Source organism: Oncorhynchus mykiss, chromosome 25 (genome assembly GCF_013265735.2).
Source record: "Oncorhynchus mykiss isolate Arlee chromosome 25, USDA_OmykA_1.1, whole genome shotgun sequence".
NCBI classification, from domain to species: Eukaryota; Metazoa; Chordata; class Actinopteri; order Salmoniformes; family Salmonidae; genus Oncorhynchus; species Oncorhynchus mykiss.
The window spans coordinates 24,106,343-24,128,052 of NC_048589.1; the positions used below are offsets into that span (position 1 = coordinate 24,106,343).

Here is a 21,710-nt window from a genome sequence, read left to right on the forward strand (position 1 = left end):
GATTCTGAGTGTTTCGTAGTCTGCCCCAGACTAAGTGCTCCTGCATAGGCTCTAGAGTCACAGCCCCTTTTAGTCTCACAGTTCCAACTTTGTCAGGTACTTCACTGTCTCTCCATCTCTCCACATTAGCCATCATATCGATTAGCTTGCTCTCCTCACCCCATCACACACAGGAGTATAAACCCTCTTCCAGAGATCTCCATCCGTCTTCAGGTGGCGAATCAAGTGCTTTAGGAGATTGCTGCCCAAGATGAGGTCATCACTCTGGCCTTCCACCACCAGTGTAGGCACAGCAACTCTACATCCGTACACCTCCATCTCCAGCTCACATACTCCCAAAGGCCTCGTCTTCAACCCACCACAACCAACCAAGACTACCTCTGTAGGACTCAATGATGGACTTTTCAACACTCCTGCATGCAACAGTTCAGGTAAGACCCTAGAGCTCAAGGTACAAGCCATGGATCCACTGTCAAGCATAGCCCTCACTTCTACTTCTCCTCCTATTAACACCTTGGCATAGAATAAATCATCATACGGGGTAAGTCTCTGTGTGTTCTGCATTATGATACTATTCTCAGTCTCCATTTCGTCACAAACACTTTTATATACAGACTCCAAATCAACAGCTCTCACTGATGGGGACTCTACAAAAGGCCCAACACTCTACCCTTCTACATGCAGGCCTACTAGTTTTCCGGAAGCTGAGCAGTGATTACTGTAGGGACTCCACCAGCTGTGCTCAGAGCTGCGGCCTTGGGGCACTGAGAGCGTGCGTGGCCAGCTACATGACAAAGAAAGCAGAGGTGATTGGCCCTGCAGTGAAAGTAAGTATCATGTCCAGCATCCCCGCACACGTTACATGGCCCATTAGACTTCACTTTGCTCCTATTCCCTTTTTGGAACTTATGGTCAGACTGTTGTGGCCTCTGCTCCAGCACACGCTCCAGCATTGCAAGGATACGTTCCATCGGCTCAGCTGAGCCCTGAATAGTCTGGGCTGGGTCAGGCAACGTATTGGGTACTTCCATGTGGGTTCTCACAGCAGGCATGGTGATCGGCATGACAGCACCAACTTCCTGCTTCATTGTTGCGATGGCTGGGGTCAACTTAGATAAGTGAGAGTACCTCCGCTCCCTCCTGTATTCATCCAGCCTCTCATGAACATCTGCAGCAGTCCACTGCTGTAATGGCTTGCACTTAAAGATAAGCGACAGTTCAGCATTAGGGCAATGTCTGATAAACATGACTGTGAGCTCACGAGATGGGTCTTCAACACTTTTTCCTTGTCTCTTTAGACAATCTTCAGCAACCTCCATAGCCCTGTTCAGTCTGAGCCAATATTCAAATGGTTGTTCATCAGTCAGAGGTAATGTGGCATAAAAGTCAGCAAGGGGCATGCTTGAAAAAACAGTGTCACTAAAATGTTGTTCCAGTATGTCAAAGATGGGACTCGGGCCTTTAGATAAATCAATGGAGGGATTGCTGCGTATGCCAACTTTAACAACATTGCGGGCCCTTCCCATAAGCCTGCCCATAACCTCAACTGCTTGGTCCATCACAGACACGCCCCTCTTACGCATGTAAACCATTACCATATCCTCCCACTCATGCACTGTGCACTTTTCAGAGCCATCCCCCCGAAAGTACACCGGTTCCCTGATATCAGACTTCAATACCAGGTTCAGGCCTGACACATCCATACCCCTCGAGCTAACACAAAAGTTCATCAATTTCGATAATAAAACGTTATAGTGGCGCCCTCTTGTGGCGAAATGCGATATCGCCATAAACTGCACCAGCAACGTCTTATCTGATTCTCCAACGGCAACCACGGCGAAGTTCTGAGATGGAAATCCAGCGAAGGATGATCCGATCCAGAAGAACGGTCACGGCACCACTGTAACAGTACTTGTCTTGCGTTGTGTACAATCAGTCATCGACACGGAACTCCAACATGTAGCACCAGTCATGTAGCTTTATTCTCATAAGAACGACACAAAATTGCACGTCATGCAATGCACGTCTCACCATCCAACTCTGCATTCACGCACGCTGGTTTGGTGCTTGTTCACTGGGACGATTCTAACTGGAACATCCCCCCTCGTAAGCAAGCTACGCAAACCAGCCAATAAGATGCCATGTTGAGTAGGTGAAGGCAAAACAAACTCAAACCAAAAACCCATTGGCTTAACAATAAAGTGGCAAGGGGAATCACCAATATAACCCTGTTACATGGGCATACCCAGGATTTACATGCAGGACGGTTGATCTACACATGGAGGGAAAACTTACAGAGTTTTGATGGAGCGGGCAAGCGTCTTTGCGATGGTGAATTCGAAACGGATAATGGTCAGGGCTAACCGGACCCTTTATCTGTAAGAAATAGTAAACATTTGGAATTATAACGTGTTAAAATGTATGTACTAAATATTTTGAATTAAATCACTGGTTTTAAAAATGTATCTCACGATTTAACGATAGGGGAAGCGGTAATTTCATATTTCGGTTTAGGGGGTTATTAACTTTATGGAAAACAATATTCACACTATGTGGATTATAAACATGTACATACATAGAGAGCCAACACATCAAGATCTAACAGGGATGAGTGGGGATACATAGTACAACAGGAGTCTTCTGAAACCTGCAATACGTGTTAAATATGTTTACATACATCCACGACTGAATGGTTTCACAAACTCCCTTTAAAGGTTTTGTAAGAAAGTTGTAACAGGCCTCATTCAACAGCCTAGAGATGAACCTAGAGACACCAAAACATCAACGTTTAGAGCAGCTTGGAGATTATTACCCATGTAAGTGGGGAGCAAAGAGCGGATTTACTCAACTCTGTACAAACCCCGACACGGGGTATGATAACTCTGACGCGTACGTCTAATGATTATTGTAGATGTTTACAACTGAGGGAGTTGACATTAGGTCAATGAGATGTATAAAGGCAAATTGACATAACGGACCTCAAAGACCAACAGCCTACTTTATAATATAGAATGCAGGGGTGTGTACTGAACATGTACCCATTATTAAAAAAAATGGTCTACGGTCAAATGCATCTATAGTTTTTAATGAAGTGGTCGCTGCATTCATTTAGATTATTTCAACATAGTCTAGATCAGTCCACAGAATGGAACACCTATCAATTAACCATGATAACGGGAGTTACCCATGATATACACTATTAGTTCAAATATTTATGGACCTTCAATTATTATAGAATACACAATATCTCACCCTTTAACGATAGGGGAAGCTGTCTTTTCTCTCACGCCAGGGTCTGTCGCAGAGAAATGTAATGTCTGAAAAAAACATGTATTATTTTATAGTCTTTCATACAATGGTATGTTATAAACATTGTAGGCCTCCAACTGCAGGCCTCCAATGTTTTTACATAAAACACTAATGATGCATGTTTAAATATTAGTACAATTTGGTAATTAATTAACATGTCTTTAAAAAGTTTGTACTAAATATTTTGGAATTAAATCAATGGTTTTAAAACAGTATCTCACCCTTTAACGATAGGAAAATGTCCTTTCCATCCATAACCCCGGTCTGTCCCGAACAACAACAAAAAAAAGACATGGAAAATCAGGGTGCGTGAGTGAGTGTGCGTGTGACGGAGCAGCAAGAGTGTGTGTGCGTTTCAAAAACAAAAGGGGGTGTGTGTGTTCAACAGGGGCCCAAGCATGTAGCCCCATTCTATCTGTAGAGAATCGTTTGAAACCAAGGTGTGCACTATCATGCATACGGCATGTCCAGATATCTGCCGACCGCCTGGGGTGGGTTAAACAATGATATCTCTAATCAGCGCCCGGTGCCCCCCACCTCGGTTGTAGACAGAATGTCTCGACATCCCCTTCCTGTTGTTTGAATTCACTGCCTTTGTTCTCTAAACCAAATATACAGGGTGTTGCATACATGATATCTCCCGAAAAAATGAAGGGGAAAAAATGCCCCTGTAAACTCAGTCCGTACTAACAATAGTTAGGGACACGAACCCGGAGCGAGTCTAGTGGAACATATACTTTAACACTATGTTACCACAGCTTTAGCGCAAACCCACAGGCCCGAATATTTAGCTGCCAGGACAGATTAAAAAAGAGATGTGAATAAGTGAATCCCTCCTAATGGATATTTCTGAAGGCTACTGGACATAAGTGATTGGGAAGCGACTGTTAGACGTGGATTCTCAGAAGCAAACTGCGCCCTGTCCTTTACGTAGCCCTTCACGATCACACAATTTTCGGCGTAAGTCCAAATAATCACATACCCAATAATATTTATATATTAAAAAACGAAAAGTGTGCACTCTGAACGACTTCGTAAGACACCAGGCAGCAGTCCCAGGACAGAAGCCCTCCTAATGGATATTTCTGGAGGTGAGTAAGTGAAAATATATTTTAAGTTTTCTTTGAATATTATCGTGATATTATTGTAATATTAAACACAAGTTATTTGTGTTTTAAACAGGGGGGACAACGATTTTTTATTTGTATTTTTTTAGGTATGATGGACAACTGACACAACGGGTGACTTGGATGCATTAGGGACTCTGAACGATATCGGAGGAACCGATGAAACAGACAGTATTGTGCCTTTTTGTATGAAAGGTTTTCCAAACACTCCAAGAACAGAGAATTTAAACGTCAACCAACTCGCTACACATTCCATGCCCCAACAACCAACGCACAACTGTGGCCCAAGTGCATTGCGCAGAATCACCCCTACCCAAGAAGGGCTACAGGGCTGAAAATGTACGGATTCAAGAACTGGCTCTCTATGTACATGTTTATAATCCACATAGTGTGGATATTGTTTTCCATAAAGTTAATAACCCCCTAAACCGAAATATGAAATTACCTTTAGGATCTCTTACCAACCTATTACTTTGTGGTTCTAATCTCACTCTTTCAAAATCGCCACAGTGACCAAATCTCTAACATTCCTGATCCTTCCCATATATTTTAACCCTAAACCTCCCACAATAACTATTGTCTATTGTTAGTCTCACTGACCTTACTGACAATATCCACGTTTAAAACAGATCGAAATACATTGTTGTACATTATGCAGACATTTGTTTTATTAGACTATATTTCTCATTAGGAATACGGTTGTCAGCCACTTGGAGGCTTGGTGCATGTACAAAGTACCAAATCAACCATGGGTGGCTGTTAACTAAAATAATGGCAATGCGTGTAGTCGTGTTATGGTTATAGTTTTCTTGTCAGAGTTTTATGGTTTTGCATGTGACTGTGCATTATATGCTGTTGTAATAGGGTTGAGGATCAGATCAAGCTGTCACGATCGTCGTAAGAAGCGGACCAAAGCGCGAAAACACGAAGTAAACTGAACAAGACAATAAATGAACAACGACCGTGACGCTATATACCAAATGTGCTGACACACGCAACTAACATAGAGAATCACACAACAATGACAAAACAGGCTACCTAAATATGGTTCCCAATCAGAGACAACGACTAACACCGGCCTCTGATTGAGAACCATATCAGGCCAAACACAGAAACAGACAAACTAGACATACAGCATAGAATACCCACTCAGATCACCCCTGACCAAACAAAACCTATAAACATACAAAGCATAACTATGTTCAGGGCATGACACATACCTATTGGGAATTCTTGATCAATCAAAATGTACCTGTTTTCCGTATAGAATGACATGTATACAGATTATATTACAACTTTGTGTTTTGTCTTAATGGTTGTTTCTTTACTAAATAGGTAAAAAACTCAAGTGTGTTAGTCTGAGAAACATTGAGCTGGTTCGTTTATTGTTGTTGAAAGCTTGAAATGTACACACATTGAGAAATGATATTGCAGCAACAGTTTTTTAAGTGGGTAATTGTATCAAATATATATGCCTGAGAGCGAGAGAGAGAGATAATATATTCCACACTTAAATAATAGGTCATCATTCACGCACACACCGCCCTGTCTTCATAGTTTTGTCATAGCTTCTAATTGTTTCTAATCACAGATTGAATATAGATGGCCTAGGTTTCTAATCATACTTTCTAATCAATAAGCGGGTCATGTTGACCCTAAGAGGGCAGAAGCTATTGTTTACTAACAGTGTGAATAAAAAACCTTGTTTCATTGTATAAATAGTCTTCATTTTTAAAAACATACATGTAAATACCTAGAATTTTAAGAAGACAGAAAAAACCTTGCTTGTTCTATTTCAGATCCGGATGTTGACGCCATAGAATTGTCGGGGTCAAGAAGGTTGGCCGCATCACAGAATAACCGGTCGTCAACCTCTGAAATGTCATAAAAAAAACAGGGATATTGTAACGGTTTTCTTCTGGTGAAAGAGAGGCGGACCAAAATGCAGCGTGGTTAGTTTTGTACATCTTTAACTTCTTGACTATACTTGAGACGCAGATGTCTCAAGTAGACACCTGGAAATGCAAATGCGCTACGCTAAATGCTAAATGTACTCGTTACAACTCAAACCTTGATCAAAATTCACAAGCAGGGTATTGAATTAAAGCTACACTCGTTGTGAACCTAGCCAGCAAGTCAGATTTTTAAAATGCTTTTCGGCGAAAGCATGAGAAGGTATTATCTGATAGCATGCACCACCTGAAAATGCCTGAATGCGACGTAAACAAAGACTCTGCTTATCCGACGCAGCACAAAACGCAGAAATAAAATATAAAACATTCATTACCTTTGACGAGCTTCTTTCTTGGCACTCCTATATGCCCCATAAACATCACTATTGGGTCTTTTTTTCGTTTAAATCGGTCCATATATACCCAAAATAGCTTTGTATGGAAGCTGTGTCATTCAGAAAAAAACATTGTTTTTAAACGCTGCGTAATTTTTTTAAATTAAAAAAGTCGACGATAAACTTTCACAAAACACTTCGAAATCCTTTTGTAATCCAACTTTAGGTATTAGTAAACGTTTATAATCTATCAAAATGATTACAGGGCGATGTATATTCAATAGCTCCTCGTTTGCAAATCAATGGCTGCCAATGTCCACATTAACAACATCCGGGTGAAGACTGGAAGAAAGATAGATGGATTTTCCAACAAATAATTCAATTGAAAATGACGACAATGGCGACATCGTGTGGAATTTGTATGAATTGCATGCAGGTCGATATTCAATTTTGTCCTCTTTTAACAATTCATGGAAGTGACTTATGGAAATTATTTTTAGCTTTCAGAGAGCAGTTTTTCTTGCGTTTTTCAATGAAACACACGATCTGTTATAGTCACAGCCGTGATTTAACCAGTTTTAGAAACTTCAGAGTGTTTTCTATCCACACATACTAATCATATGCATATACTATATTCCTGGCATGAGTAGCAGGACGCTGAAAAGTTGCGCGATTTTTAACAGAATGTTCGAAAAAGGAGGGGGTAGAAGTAAGAGGTTTTAATAAAGATGAAAGTACAACAATCTACAAAACAAGAACCGTGAAAAAAACGAAACAGTCCTATCTGGTGCCACAAACACAAAGACAGGAACAATCACCTACCAAAACCCAACACAAAACAGGCTACCTAAATATGGTTCCCAATCAGAGACAATGACTAACACCTGCCTCTGATTGAGAACCATATCAGGCCAAACATAGAAATAGACAAACCAGACACAACATAGAATGCCCACCCGGCTCACGTCCTGACCAACACTAAAACAAGGAAAACACACAAGAACGATGGTCAGAACGTGACAGTACACCCCCCCCCCCCCCCCCCCCCCCAAGGTGTGGACTCTGACCGCACAACCTAAACCTATAGGGGAGGGTCTGGGTGGGCATCTGTCCGCGGTGGCGGCTCTGGCGCTGGACGTGGACCCCACTCCATAATTGTCTTAGTCCACCTCCTTAGCGTCCCTTTAGTGGCGACCCTTGCCGCTAACCTTGGCCTAGGAACCCTAACAACGGGCCCCACTGGACTGAGGGGCAGCTCCGGACTGAGGAGAAACTCGGGACTGAGGGGAAACTCGGGACTGAGGGGAAACTCGGGACTGAGGGGAAGCTCAGGCAGGTTGATGGATCTGGCAGATCCTGGCTGGCTGGTGGTTCCGGCAGATCCTGGCTGACTGGCGGTTCCGGCAGATCCTGGCTGACTGGCGGTTCCGGCAGATCCTGGCTGAATGGCGGATCCTGGCTGAATGGCGGATCTGGAAGATCCTGGCAGACTGACGGCTCCTGGCAGACTGGCGGCACTGGCGGCTCCTGGCAGACTGGCGGCACTGGCGGCTCCTGGCGGCACTGGCGGCTCCTCTCAGACTGGCGGCACTGGCGGCTCCTTGCGGCACTGGCGGCTACTGGCAGACTGGCGGCACTGGCGGCTCCTGGCGGCACTGGCGGCTCCTGGCGGCACTGGCGGCTACTGGCAGACTGGCGGCTACTGGCAGACTGGCGGAACTGGCGGCTCCTGGTGGCACTGGTGGCTACTGGCAGACTGGCGGCACTGGCGGCTCCTGGCGGCACTGGCGGCTCCTGGCAGACTGGCGGCACTGGCGGCTCCTGGCGGCACTGGCGGCACTGGCGGCTCCTGGCAGACAGGCGGCGCCGGGCAGACGGGCGACTCAGGCGGCGCCGGGCAGACGGGCGACTCAGGCGGCGCCGGGCAGACGGGCGACTCAGGCGGCGCCGGGCAGACGGGAATCTCCGGCAACGCTGGAGAGGAATGCTCTGACAGCGCTGGACTGAGGAGCTCTGGCGCCTCTGGAATGAGGGGCTCTGGCGCCTCTGGAATGAGGGGCTCTGGCGCCTCTGGACTGAGGGGCGGAAGCTCTGGTAGCGCCGAACAGGCGGTAGCACCTGTATTAATGGGACGGAGAAACAGCCTGGTGCGGGGAGCCGGCACTGGTGGTACCGGGCCGGGGACACGCACCTCCGGGTGAGTGCAAGGAACAGGACACACCGGGTTGTGAAGGTGTACTGGAGATCTGGTGTGTATAGCCGGCATCAAATCCCCCGGAACTCCAACACACTTTTCAGGCTGAGTACGAGGAACTGACACAGGCGGCATCGGACAGCTAACACGCTCCTCAGGGCGAATGCCGTGCATACTATGCCAAACCAACAGCTTTCTCTCTACTCTGTCCAATACATCCTCAACCCTCTCAGACTCAGCACTCAGCTTTGCCGACAGCTCCAAATCCATCCATGGCTCCTTATGGTAAACAGGGGAAGTTGGCTCAGGTCTGACTCCTGACTCTGCCACACTCTCCCTGTGCCTCCCCCCCCAAGAAATTTTTGGGGCTGCCTCTCGGGCTTCCAGCCGCTCTGCCGTGCTAGCTCCTCATGCTGCTGCTTTTGCTGCTGCTGCTGTTGCTCCTGCTGCACCTGTCGCTTCTCCTGCTGCTGCTGTTGCTGCTGCCTCTGTTTACCACGCCGCTTGATGATTCTGTAACGGTTTTCTTCTGGTGAAAGAGAGGCGGACCAAAATGCAGCGTGGTTAGTTTTGTACATCTTTAATAAAGATGAAAGTACAACAATCTACAAAACAAGAACCGTGAAAAAAACAAAACAGTCCTATCTGGTGCCACAAACACAAAGACAGGAACAATCACCCACCAAAACCCAACACAAAACAGGCTACCTAAATATGGTTCCCAATCAGAGACAATGACTAACACCTGCCTCTGATTGAGAACCATATCAGGCCAAACATAGACATAGACAAACCAGACACACAACATAGAATGCCCACCCAGCTCACGTCCTGACCAACACTAAAACAAGGAAAACACACAAGAACGATGGTCAGAACGTGACAGATATCCCCCCCCCCCCCCCCCCCCCCCCCCCCCTCATTGGGAATGTTGGGTGAGCCGGAATCCCCCAGCTCTAGATGTATGTGGCCTTCTGTGCCGTTTTTTTCGCCGGGGAGGAGTCTGAAAGAAAATAATACATACAAAATAGGTTATTAACTATAAAAATATGTTAGATACATAACATTTCAAACACATTTCAGGTATAATACTATATATTAACAATACATAGTTAAAATACCTCTGCTTTTTTGGCGCTGGCTGTTCTGACGAGTCGTGGATACCGAGGGCTCTAGACTTTTTTCATCAAGCGTCTCGTTGGAGTCTGAAAAAACATTATTTGACACTGTTTTAACATATTCTATCAAAAGAGGTATAACTAATAAAAGACGTATAACTATTAACAAATGTATAATGGTCTCATACCGTATCCATAGAGCGCCAGTTCTTGAATCCGTACATTTTCAGCTCTGTAGCCCTTCTTGGGCCGGGGTGATTCTGCGCAATGCACTTGGGCCACAGTTGTGCGTTGGTTGTTGGGGCATGGAATGTGTAGCGAGTGGGTTGAGGTTCCCGGGGGAGTTGTCGGGACGTTTAAATTCTCTGTTCTTGGAGTGTTTGGAAAACCTTTAATACAAAAAGGCAGAATACTGTCTGTTTCATCGGTTCCTACGATGTCGTTCAGAGTCCCTAATGCATCCAAGTCACCCGTTGTGTCAGTTGTTCATCATACCACAAATAACTTGTGTTTAATATTACAATAATATCACGATAATATTCAAAGAAAACTTAAAATATATTTTTCACTTACTCACCTCCAGAAATATCCATTAGGAGGGCTTCACAGACTATGTTATCTGTCCTGGGACTGCTGCCTGGTGTCTTACGAAGTCGTTCAGAGTGCACACTTTTCGTTTTTTAATATATAAATATTATTGGGTATGTGATTATTTGGACTTACGCCGAAAATTGTGTGATCGTGAAGGGCTACGTAAAGGACAGGGCGCAGTTTGCTTCTGAGAATCCACGTCTAACAGTCGCTTCCCAATCACTTATGTCCAGTAGCCTTCAGAAATATCCATTAGGAGGGATTCACTTATTCACATCTCTTTTTTAATCTGTCCTGGCAGCTAAATATTCGGGCCTGTGGGTTTGCGCTAAAGCTGTGGTAACATTGTGTTAAAGTATATGTTCCACTAGACTCGCTCCGGGTTCGTGTCCCTAACTATTGTTAGTACGGACTGAGTTTACAGGGGCATTTTTTCCCCTTCATTTTTTCGGGAGATATCATGTATGCAACACCCTGTATATTTGGTTTAGAGAACAAAGGCAGTGAATTCAAACAACAGGAAGGGGATGTCGAGACATTCTGTCTACAACCGAGGTGGGGGGCACCGGGCGCTGATTAGAGATATCATTGTTTAACCCACCCCAGGCGGTCGGCAGATATCTGGACATGCCGTATGCATGATAGTGCACACCTTGGTTTCAAACGATTCTCTACAGATAGAATGGGGCTACATGCTTGGGCCCCTGTTGAACACACACACCCCCTTTTGTTTTTGAAACGCACACACACTCTTGCTGCTCCGTCACACGCACACTCACTCACGCACCCTGATTTTCCATGTCTTTTTTTTGTTGTTGTTCGCGACAGACCGGGGTTATGGATGGAAAGGACATTTTCCTATCGTTAAAGGGTGAGATACTGTTTTAAAACCATTGATTTAATTCCAAAATATTTAGTACAAACTTTTTAAAGACATGTTAATTAATTACCAAATTGTACTAATATTTAAACATGCATCATTAGTGTTTTATGTAAAAACATTGGAGGCCTGCAGTTGGAGGCCTACAATGTTTATAACATACCATTGTAGGAAAGACTATAAAATAATACATGTTTTTTTCAGACATTACATTTCTCTGCGACAGACCCTGGCGTGAGAGAAAAGACAGCTTCCCCTATCGTTAAAGGGTGAGATATTGTGTATTCTATAATAATTGAAGGTCCATAAATATTTGAACTAATAGTGTATATCATGGGTAACTCCCGTTATCATGGTTAATTGATAGGTGTTCCATTCTGTGGACTGATCTAGACTATGTTGAAATAATCTAAATGAATGCAGCGACCACTTCATTAAAAACTATAGATGCATTTGACCGTAGACCATTTTGTTTTATAATGGGTACATGTTCAGTACACACCCCTGCATTCTATATTATAAAGTAGGCTGTTGGTCTTTGAGGTCCGTTATGTCAATTTGCCTTTATACATCTCATTGACCTAATGTCAACTCCCTCAATTGTAAACTATAATAATCATTAGACGTACGCGTCAGAGTTATCATACCCCGTGTCGGGGTTTGTGCAGAGTTGAGTAAATCCGCTCTTTGCTCCCCACTTACATGGGTAATAATCTCCAAGCTGCTCTAAACGTTGATGTTTTGGTGTCTCTAGGTTCATCTCTAGACTGTTGAATGAGGCCTGTTACAACTTTCTTACAAAACCTTTAAAGGGAGTTTGTGAAACCATTCAGTCGTGGATGTATGTAAAACATATTTAACACGTATTGCAGGTTCCAGAAGACTCCTGTTGTACTATGAATCCCAACTCATCCCTGTTAGATCTTGATGTGTTGGCTCTCTATGTATGTACATGTTTATAATCCAATCCTAATCTCCCCAGGTGTACATGCACTGAAAATCCTTAGGCTGGAGCCATCTGGAAGCTCTGTGCCTGTACATATAAAGAAAACTAAATAGGAAACTAGGCTGAGAAACATTATTTAGATGACTGTTTAATTGTTGTTTAAAGCTTGAAATGGACACAATGCCAAGGGACCTTGTTTCTAACACACACACACACACACATTCCTGCTTCATAGATAGCAACCATAAGGACAATAAAACTGGGGGTGGGGGGCCATACTCTTTCAAAAGTTCAAACACAGAACCCCTCCAGGTCAACCAGGTCCCTAGACATCAATCAGCATGACAACTTCAAAGGAAGCAATTTAGATATAAAATAACACACCCTCTAACACTTGACCACAGGAAAAGGATGGCCTGGCCGGAGGCCCATATTTGGACATGTACACGTCATCATGGAACAGGGTCATAAATCACTACTTTATTCTCTCTCATGACTTTTCAAATATCTTCAGTTGTTTCTTTGACTCTTTCCTCTTTTGTGGTTTGGTAGAACAGTATGTTTTGATTTTATTGTAAGTACATTTATTGTACGTTACTGAGTTAATTTTAGAAATAGATTTTACACGTACTCTACTGTAACTCTCATCAATTGTTTAGTTTTATTGTGCCAGTAAAGAGGATTCTTGTTAAATGTAATTTGTTTTTCAAAGTTGTAAATTCCTGCCACCATGTCTAGGGGCAGTGTATAGTCTAGTACAAATACTGAGTTTTACATTCAGGCAAATAATGTAGTTTAACTTCAATCCATGATATACGGGAATGAAGGCAACACTATGAGTGAAATATACTTTCTAGTCCCACTGTTGTACACAAGGTGTCACACTCTGCTGAGATACAAAATCAGAGAAATCAGTACGAATTGATGAGGAATAGCATACCCTTTTTTTTCCACACCATCTGAACTGTATGTACTGTACTGGCTCAGATATTTTCACATTGTCATTCACAGCATGGTTCCAGAAACTGTAGTGGACATGTAATCAGGCAAAAACCGTATGGCTTTGTTTGGTAGACATTTTCTATAGCTTTTCTTCACTTTGAAAGTGTGGAGTAGGTTGTGTGCAGATTGCTGTATTTTTAGATGATGCTGTCTTTCTACACAGCTGTATAGTGGTCTGCATCAGTTCTAGCCAAGTGATTCTTATTTCCAAGGCGTCTGCTTGCTAAACAAAACGCTTCATCCATGGTGTTGTTTGAATCTTAGAAACCTGCCGCCTCTAGCATAATTTAATCAGATTCTCTCCCTCTGCCAACATTTTCAGAACTGTAAAGCTACCAAACAGATTCCAAGCCCAGGTTGATATTTCCAGTTTTCTGATTCAGACAGAATCAGTAACATTGCTATGGCTGATCTGATCGAATCTGGCCCTACGCAAAACACTCGTCTAAATAAATAAATAAATATGCAAATCAAAATCATAGTCCGCATTAAAGTTGTAAACTAGCTCTGTGGTAACTTTCACTTATGTAATTCTTGATGTTGATACAACTTGATGTATGTAAATACAAAGTAATTGCTTTATTGTTATGCAGAGCGACTTAATTACTCAGCCCGCAGAATGACAAGAGGGAGTCAACCTCCTCTGCTCTTTGTTCGTCTGTTAATGGATTTATCTGACAATTTGTTCTGCTTGATGTTAATGGCTTTTCCCTCGGCATGTAACATTGAGGCACTGTTAACCAAAACCCCCAGGGAATTGATCACAGATAAGCCTTAACTTTATCCATCATCAAGCAGTGCCATCCCTCTGCTTAAAAAGTCACACCAGCGGAGTATTCTGAGATTACGATGAAGGAGTTTGCTGATCCCATGGATTTAGGCCCCTTATGCCCATAGCAACTGTACCAGAGTCGGTTTTGGGGTGCAGCTCACAACTTGTTAGATATTTTTTATTTAGGAGAGGGTATGGGTTTTAACACAGGGAATTGGAAGAACCAACCCCAAATCAATTTTGAATGGCTACAAATGACTCCACCAAGTCCATGACCAAAGGGAGGATCACCTGAACCAATGCCCACTTGACAGACCTTCTCATTACCCCTCATCTGTTTGGCTGTGTGGAGTGGCTCTTTGCACAGAATATCCTGTGATACCCCATGTTCTAACACCAGTTTGGGCTCAAGGTCTCTGCTTTGGCTGTAAATGGAAATAAACAGCCACTAATGGAGAGGAAAATTGCTTGTCAGTCGCTAACCGCCGCTCTCAGTACAGTGAGGGTGCATGCTAAGCTACCCAACGTGGGAAGAATAGCAATGAAAGCACCAATCAATACAATCCAAAGACAAACAGTGATACATTTGTAGTGTGTGACAGCTTCTCAGTAGCATGTGGACCTTTTGTCAGTCCAAATGACTGAACACCATTCCGTGTATGGGACTTGCTAGTTTTTCCATCTATTCGGCCGACATGCGATTCAGTGCAACATTCAGTGTTTCCTCTTGATAAACATTGACTTTGATACTTGAACGCAGCCCACACAGCTTACCTCGCTTACTGGCCATCTCAAAGGTCAAATAGGGGGTGCTTATATTTGTCCTGTTTCACTGCGTGTACAAGTGGGAAACCTGTACGAGTGTGAGGTGTGTAATGAAAATGTTTTTTTTGCATATATCACCTCCCCCTGAAACACATTCGGAGAGTGGGGTCACAGCCAAGGATCAGCCATGATTGATGGCAACCCTGGAGCAATTAGGGTTAAGTGCCATGCTCAAGGGCAGATTGACAGATTTTTTACCTTGTCAGATTCTAACTATTCATTTGTCTTGATTCGACCTAACAACATTTGGTTACTGGCCCAACACTCAAACCACTATTCTACCTGCTGCCGTATCTGAAAGGTTTCCAACACGTCTAGACTGTAGTCAACTTCAGTGCTGTGTGGGAAGAGCTGCCTTATCCATTTCTTAAGGTTCAACGCAGCTCACACCCACCATAGAAATATTTTTGCATTATCTTTGTACATAAATAAAATGCACATCCCTGAGGTGTGTGTGTGTGTATATGTGTATTGGTTTTATATCACCCTGTGTGTGGGTAGTCAAATGTATTGGATGTGCACTGGTTAAAAGAACCACAACAAAGAATAGGGTAATCCTCCTCTCTGGCTGCGGTGAATGAAGGCTCTGACTGCTCCAATGATGAAGGACGACCCTGATCGTATCTGGCATTGCAATAACAGTCCTCTGACCCACACTCTCCCCACTGCTACCCCAACACCACAATCAATACCTACTCCCAGGTAGATCTTTGAAGCTCCAGACCCCAATAAAAATAAAAAGACAGATCCACACTCAATGATTTGAAGTTTTCAATTTAATAAAAAAAAATATATATATCTCTAGTAGAAGATCGTTTCACCCCTCTCAACATTCATCAGTGTTGAGCAACATATTTCTGCAAAATGCCATTTCAATAATTAGAGCTAGGTGGTTATTGATTTGTATGACGCTGACTGGTGGTGTGAAAAGAAAAGCAACTAGAAAATAAAAACATTTGGGGGTTACCAAGGTTATTGCAGTAAGTAGGAAACCGAGAGTCAGTTTGATTTCCCTCTTAAGAACTAACTGCAACATGAGGCCTTTAAATATCTTCACAACTTTTTTTCCTCTCAAACCACCCAGCTACTATAGTGAAAATAAGGGACAGCAAACTTGTTTCTGTTCTTAAAAGTTCACAATCTTTGTGCTTCTAGGCTTCCAGATCCTTTTATCTAACTGGTTACCAGGGTAACACAGGCTCAATAAAGCTCATATGTGGGTGGGAGAGAAACATCTCTCACTGTCAGAAGTATTAGAGGTAAGAAAGCAACAGCCATGGAGACAGATTTAGAAATATGTGGGATGGGAGAGGTCCTATGCATTTATCTGGGTGAGATTAAAGCAGGAGATAAAGCTGCTGAAACTCTAATTTCATACAGGTTGTAAGCTTTTTTTTACATTTATTTACTCTCTATGTGAATTGAATTTTGATGAAATCATTGGAATGGAAGTTGCCACTATAAAGTGGGAGCTTCTGAATGTTACTGAATAGTCAACAACTAGTTTACTGAGTATATAAAATCTAGTTCCTGATTATCTTTGTCATTTGGATGGAACACCCTATGTCCTTTGATAATGTACCATCAGCAAGTAGTCTCATTCTGTTGCATCTTAGAAAAGGGACTGTGCCATTTACATTTTTTTTTACATCTGTTTGCATTCAACAAAGGCCCAATTAACCTCAGCTACCTACCTTTATCAACTTCAACCACCTACCCTTATCAACTTCAACCACCTACCCTTATCAACTTCAACTACCTACCCTTATCAACTTCAACTACCTACCCTTATCAACTTCAACTACCTACCCTTATCAACTTCAACCACCTACCCTTATCAACTTCAACTACCTACCCTTATCAACTTCAACCACCTACCCTTATCAACTTCAACTACCTACCCTTATCAACTTCAACCACCTACCCTTATCAACTTCAACCACCTACCCTTATCAACTTCAACTACCTACCCTTATCAACTTCAACTACCTACCCTTATCAACTTCAACCACCTACCCTTATCAACTTCAACCACCTACCCTTATCAACTTCAACTACCTACCCTTATCAACTTCAACCATCTACCCTTATCAACTTCAACCACCTACCCTTATCAACTTCAACTACCTACCCTTATCAACTTCAACTACCTACCCTTATCAACTTCAACCACCTACCCTTATCAACTTCAACCACCTACCCTTATCAACTTCAACTACCTACCCTTATCAACTTTAACCACCTACCCTTATCAACTTCAACTACCTACCCTTATCAACTTCAACTACCTACCCTTATCAACTTCAACTACCTACCCTTATCAACTTCAACCACCTACCCATATCAACTTCAACTACCTACCCTTATCAACTTCAACCACCTACCCTTATCAACTTCAACTACCTACCCTTATCAACTTAGATAGTGCCACAGTAATACACATGTAGCTATAATAACTGATGTCCTTCTGTGCATTGGGCATTAGTTATCGTTCTCAATGTTGTGTAGCATCATATAACAACGCAAGACGTTGCATAGCATCTCATTGCATTATGATGTCACATCGTAGGCTAGCTTTGTTGCGGATCACATCACCTGACAACACAACCTATTATGTTATTTCTCAACCCTGGCCCTGGGGACCCACAAGGGGTGCACATTTTTGTTCTGCCCCTGTACTACTTCTGTTAATCAAGGGCTTAATAATGAATTGATTAGCTGCATAAGGACAAGGAATTAATTTGTTTAGAGACAACTATCCACGGTGGAATAGTATTGTTCACAATAAAGTGCTGAATAAAATATTCTGTCTCACATGAATTTACTTTTTAAGAGGCTAGCACCCATTCAGCATTCAAGTGACACACTGATTCTAAGGGGTACTCAAAAAATCTGTGAATATTTGAAATGCTAACAGGGGAGCCTCAATAATGTTTTAATGTTGATGTAGAGTGTCCTTATTTACTTTGGGAGTTCCTAGAAGCCCTGTAATTTGAGCCCTCTAGTGATATGTACTATTTTCAAATTTGAACAAATCCACTAAGTAGCTACTGAGGTAGCTAGCCTTTTCATTCAACATTGTTATTATCATTTTATGGGTTAATTGTCTCTAATCGCCAGAGGCTCAAGGATGTAACCAATGTCATAACCACTTCTGTGGCGTCTCATATCCACCAAATATAGAAGATGTACCTATTTGAGATGAAGACTTGCTTCACGGAGTCATTTGAAATCCATGGAAACTGCCTCTTCCTCTTTGAATTTGGGGGGCGGCTACCAAAGAAGCAGCTACCCTCCCCCCACCCCCACCCCCCATATACAAAGAAATTGACAGAGATTGCAGAGTGTCTTTATTCGGCTGCTATATGATGCTGTAGCTGTTGTGACTGAAAGTACTCCAGTCTGACCCTGACGCTCCTTTCCTTAACACTCACAGCACCGGTGCATCTCAGCGTATGATTAGAATTCCCTTCGGAAATGAGGTCGGACAACCCTTTGGCGGAGTGTGGGCACTGTCGTCATGGAAACTACCAGTCTTGCCAGTGTGATGAGCCCCAGACAATGTTGTCTCACACTCCATGGCCATGTGCATCAGCCGTCATGGCAGTAGATACCTTAATCATGGGCGTCAGTTGGCTATGGCAGGGTATGGCAGTCTCCATACCCTAGCTCAAAACTCCAGAAGTTAACGTAGGCAAAATATTTTTTTTTACTAAAATCATTCCACTCTTGATTGAAATGCAACCACTGTTTAGCGTGTTGACTGGCTTGCTTTAGGACAATGTGGAGCATTGCTCGCAGAGCATCTGCCAGCCTGCAGCCTTTTCTCTCACTTTTAGAAAGCAGAGACAGGGCTAGTTTGCTTTGCCGGTCTGCCGTTTAGACAGTGTGACAATTGCTTTGAGTTTGATGTCGGCATTTGAACGCAGCCTTGTAAGCCTTGTTGTAATCTGATAGCCAGGGGTTAATTCAATTGGGAATTGGGAGGTGGGGGAGCCCTCCTTTTTAGTGACAGTTCAAAAGCTATTTTGTTGCTATTAAAATATAGGTTGTGAAAGGACTAATTGATATTATAATTCATTCGCCCAGTGGGCTAGTGCAATTTTGGTTTACTTGAATGTATTGGTATGAAAATAAACACAACTGAACAACGTGCTATTTAGAGCGTTTCCCCCAGATACATTGTGCATACGTGCATATGTGATACGTGTGCATTGTCATGCAGTGACAGAATGAGCATTGAGATAATGCAAATAATTCCTGATTACTTAGTTGGGCTAACTTTTTAAAACTTCTTGTTGGAGGCCTATTTCATCATCATCCTTTGTCTGCATCCCTAATCTCTACCTGTAGCCTACCTGGTATAATGCATTTCCACCTCTCACATAGTCTTGTCCATCTTCCTGAATTAAAATGAGATATTCTAACAGATCCATCTTGCTGGCAAAATATAATTAAATATTTCTAAGTTATTTAGCTATAGTGTGGCTGTAGGGCTGTTTCTTAATATAATGAGCATCCAGATGGCCCGGGAATCATTTGTGCGAGCTGGCTACTACAGTATGTGCAATATCAATATTTTCCACAAGTAAATTAGTCCATTTATGATGAGGATGAATAGTGGTTGACATTGTACATGCCATTCCACAGACCTTTAAACCTAATATTGCGGTAATAATTCATGGCTGGGTCAATTTCTTCTTCCTGTTATCCAAATATCATTTTAGAATTGTTTAATTGTGTAGAAATGCAGTAAATGAGCTTGGAGGGGAGGTTTAGCTGAACTGATCTAATTAAAACGTATGCTTGGGATGGGGAAGAATCACAGGGGGGAAATGGGCACTGTTAGTAAAAGTAAATAAATAAAACAAATATAACTTTTTGGTTAAAGTTACTGCACTGCTTTAAATCTGTTAAATATATTTTTAGGGACTGTATATGATCGAAAGATATGCGTCATCGTTTCTGTGTCAGGTATGCGTAGACTCAACACCCGCTGCACTTGTTCGGCCTTGCCAGCCTCTCTTGTCTGCTTCCATGGAAACAAAGGAAGTAGTTTGAAATTAGTAACATGAATAGAGCAGTGGGCATGACAGGTACTGATAACAAACAAGAGCATAATCACAAGCATAATTCATATTTCCCAGGACAATGACAGACGAGTGACTGTAATTAAATGTAATTTATGAGTTATGATCCTGTCAGGCCGACTACTTCTGGTCTCAGAACAAAATATAACTTTTTCCTAAGAAACGGAACAATGAATTTGCCTCTTCAAATGGCCACTGTGAATGAAGCTGGAGTTGAATTCCAGCTATAGCCTCAAGACAGTCTCACATCAACATTGTACAGCTGAAGTCGGACGTTTACATACACCTTAGCAAAGTACATTTAAACTCAGTATTTCACAATTCCTGACATTTAATCCTAGTAAAAATTTCCTGTCTTAGGTCAGTTTGGATCACCATTTATTTCAAGAATGTGAATTGCCAGAATAATTTTAGAGAGAATTATTTATTTCCGCTTTTATTTCTTTCATCACATTCCCAGTGCGTCAGAAGTTTACATACACTCAATTAGTATTTGGTAGCATTGCCTTTAATTGTTTCACTTGAGTCACAAGTTTTGGGTAGCCTTCCACAAGCTTCCCACAACAAGTTGGGGGAATTTTGGCCCATTCTTCCTGACAGAGCTGGTGTAACTGAGTCAGGTTTGTACGCCACCTTGCTCGCACACGCTTTTTCAGTTCTGCCCACAAATGTTCTTTGCGATTGAGGTCAGGGCTTTGAGATGGCCACTCCAATACCTTGACTTTGTTGTCCTTAAGCCATTTTCCACAACATTGGAAGTATGGTTGGGGTCATTGTCCATTTGGAAGACCCATTTGCGACCAAGCTTTAACTCCCTGTCACGGCTGTTGAAAGAACTGGACCAAGGTGCAGCGTGGTAAGCGTACATGTTCTTTTATTCAAAAAGACGCAGAACAAAACAATAAACACTACCAAACAAACCGTGAAGCTAAAGGCTATGTGCCATAAACAAAGTCAACTTCCCACAAAGACAGGTGGGAAAAAGGGCTACCTACGTATGGTTCTCAATCAGAGACAACGCTAGACAGCTGTCCCTGATTGAGAACCCTACCTGGCAAAACATAGAAATACAAATAATAGAACATAGAATACCCACCCCAACTCACACCCTGACCAAACCTAAATAGAGACATAAACAGGATCTCTAAGGTCAAGGCGTGACACTTCCTGACTGATGTCTTGAGATGTTGCTTCAATATATCCACATATTTTTCCTTCCTCATGAAGCCATCTATTTTGTGAAGTACACCAGTCCCTCCTGCAGCAAAGCACCCCCACAACATGATGCTGCCACCCCCGTTTTTCACGTTTGGGATGGTGCTCTTCGGCTTGCAAGCTTCCCCCTTTTTCCTCCAAGCATAACGATGGTCATTATGGCCAAACAGTTCTATTTTTGTTTCATCAGACCAGAGGACATTAATCCAAAAAGTACAATCTTTGTCCCCATGTGCAGTTGCAAACCGTAGTCTGTTTTTTTATGTTGGTTTTGGAGTAGTGGCTTCTTCCTTGCTGAGCGGCCTTTCAGGTAATGTTGATATAGGACTCGTTTTACTGTGGATATAGATACTT

General features: G+C 42.6%; 2 long non-coding RNA genes across 2 annotated transcripts; both read right to left on the minus strand.

Moving 5' to 3' along the window:
• Nucleotides 1-2,154: 2,154 nt before the first annotated feature.
• On the minus strand, nt 2,155-4,153 carry LOC110533278. The gene is made up of 3 exons (XR_005039585.1): nt 3,531-4,153; nt 3,253-3,317; nt 2,155-2,376 (listed from the first exon to the last, which is right to left on the minus strand). It is a non-coding gene; the product is annotated as an uncharacterized LOC110533278 (long non-coding RNA).
• Nucleotides 4,154-9,840: 5,687 nt separating this feature from the next.
• On the minus strand, nt 9,841-10,405 carry LOC118944215. The gene is made up of 3 exons (XR_005039517.1): nt 10,224-10,405; nt 10,039-10,122; nt 9,841-9,920 (listed from the first exon to the last, which is right to left on the minus strand). It is a non-coding gene; the product is annotated as an uncharacterized LOC118944215 (long non-coding RNA).
• Nucleotides 10,406-21,710: the final 11,305 nt, after the last annotated feature.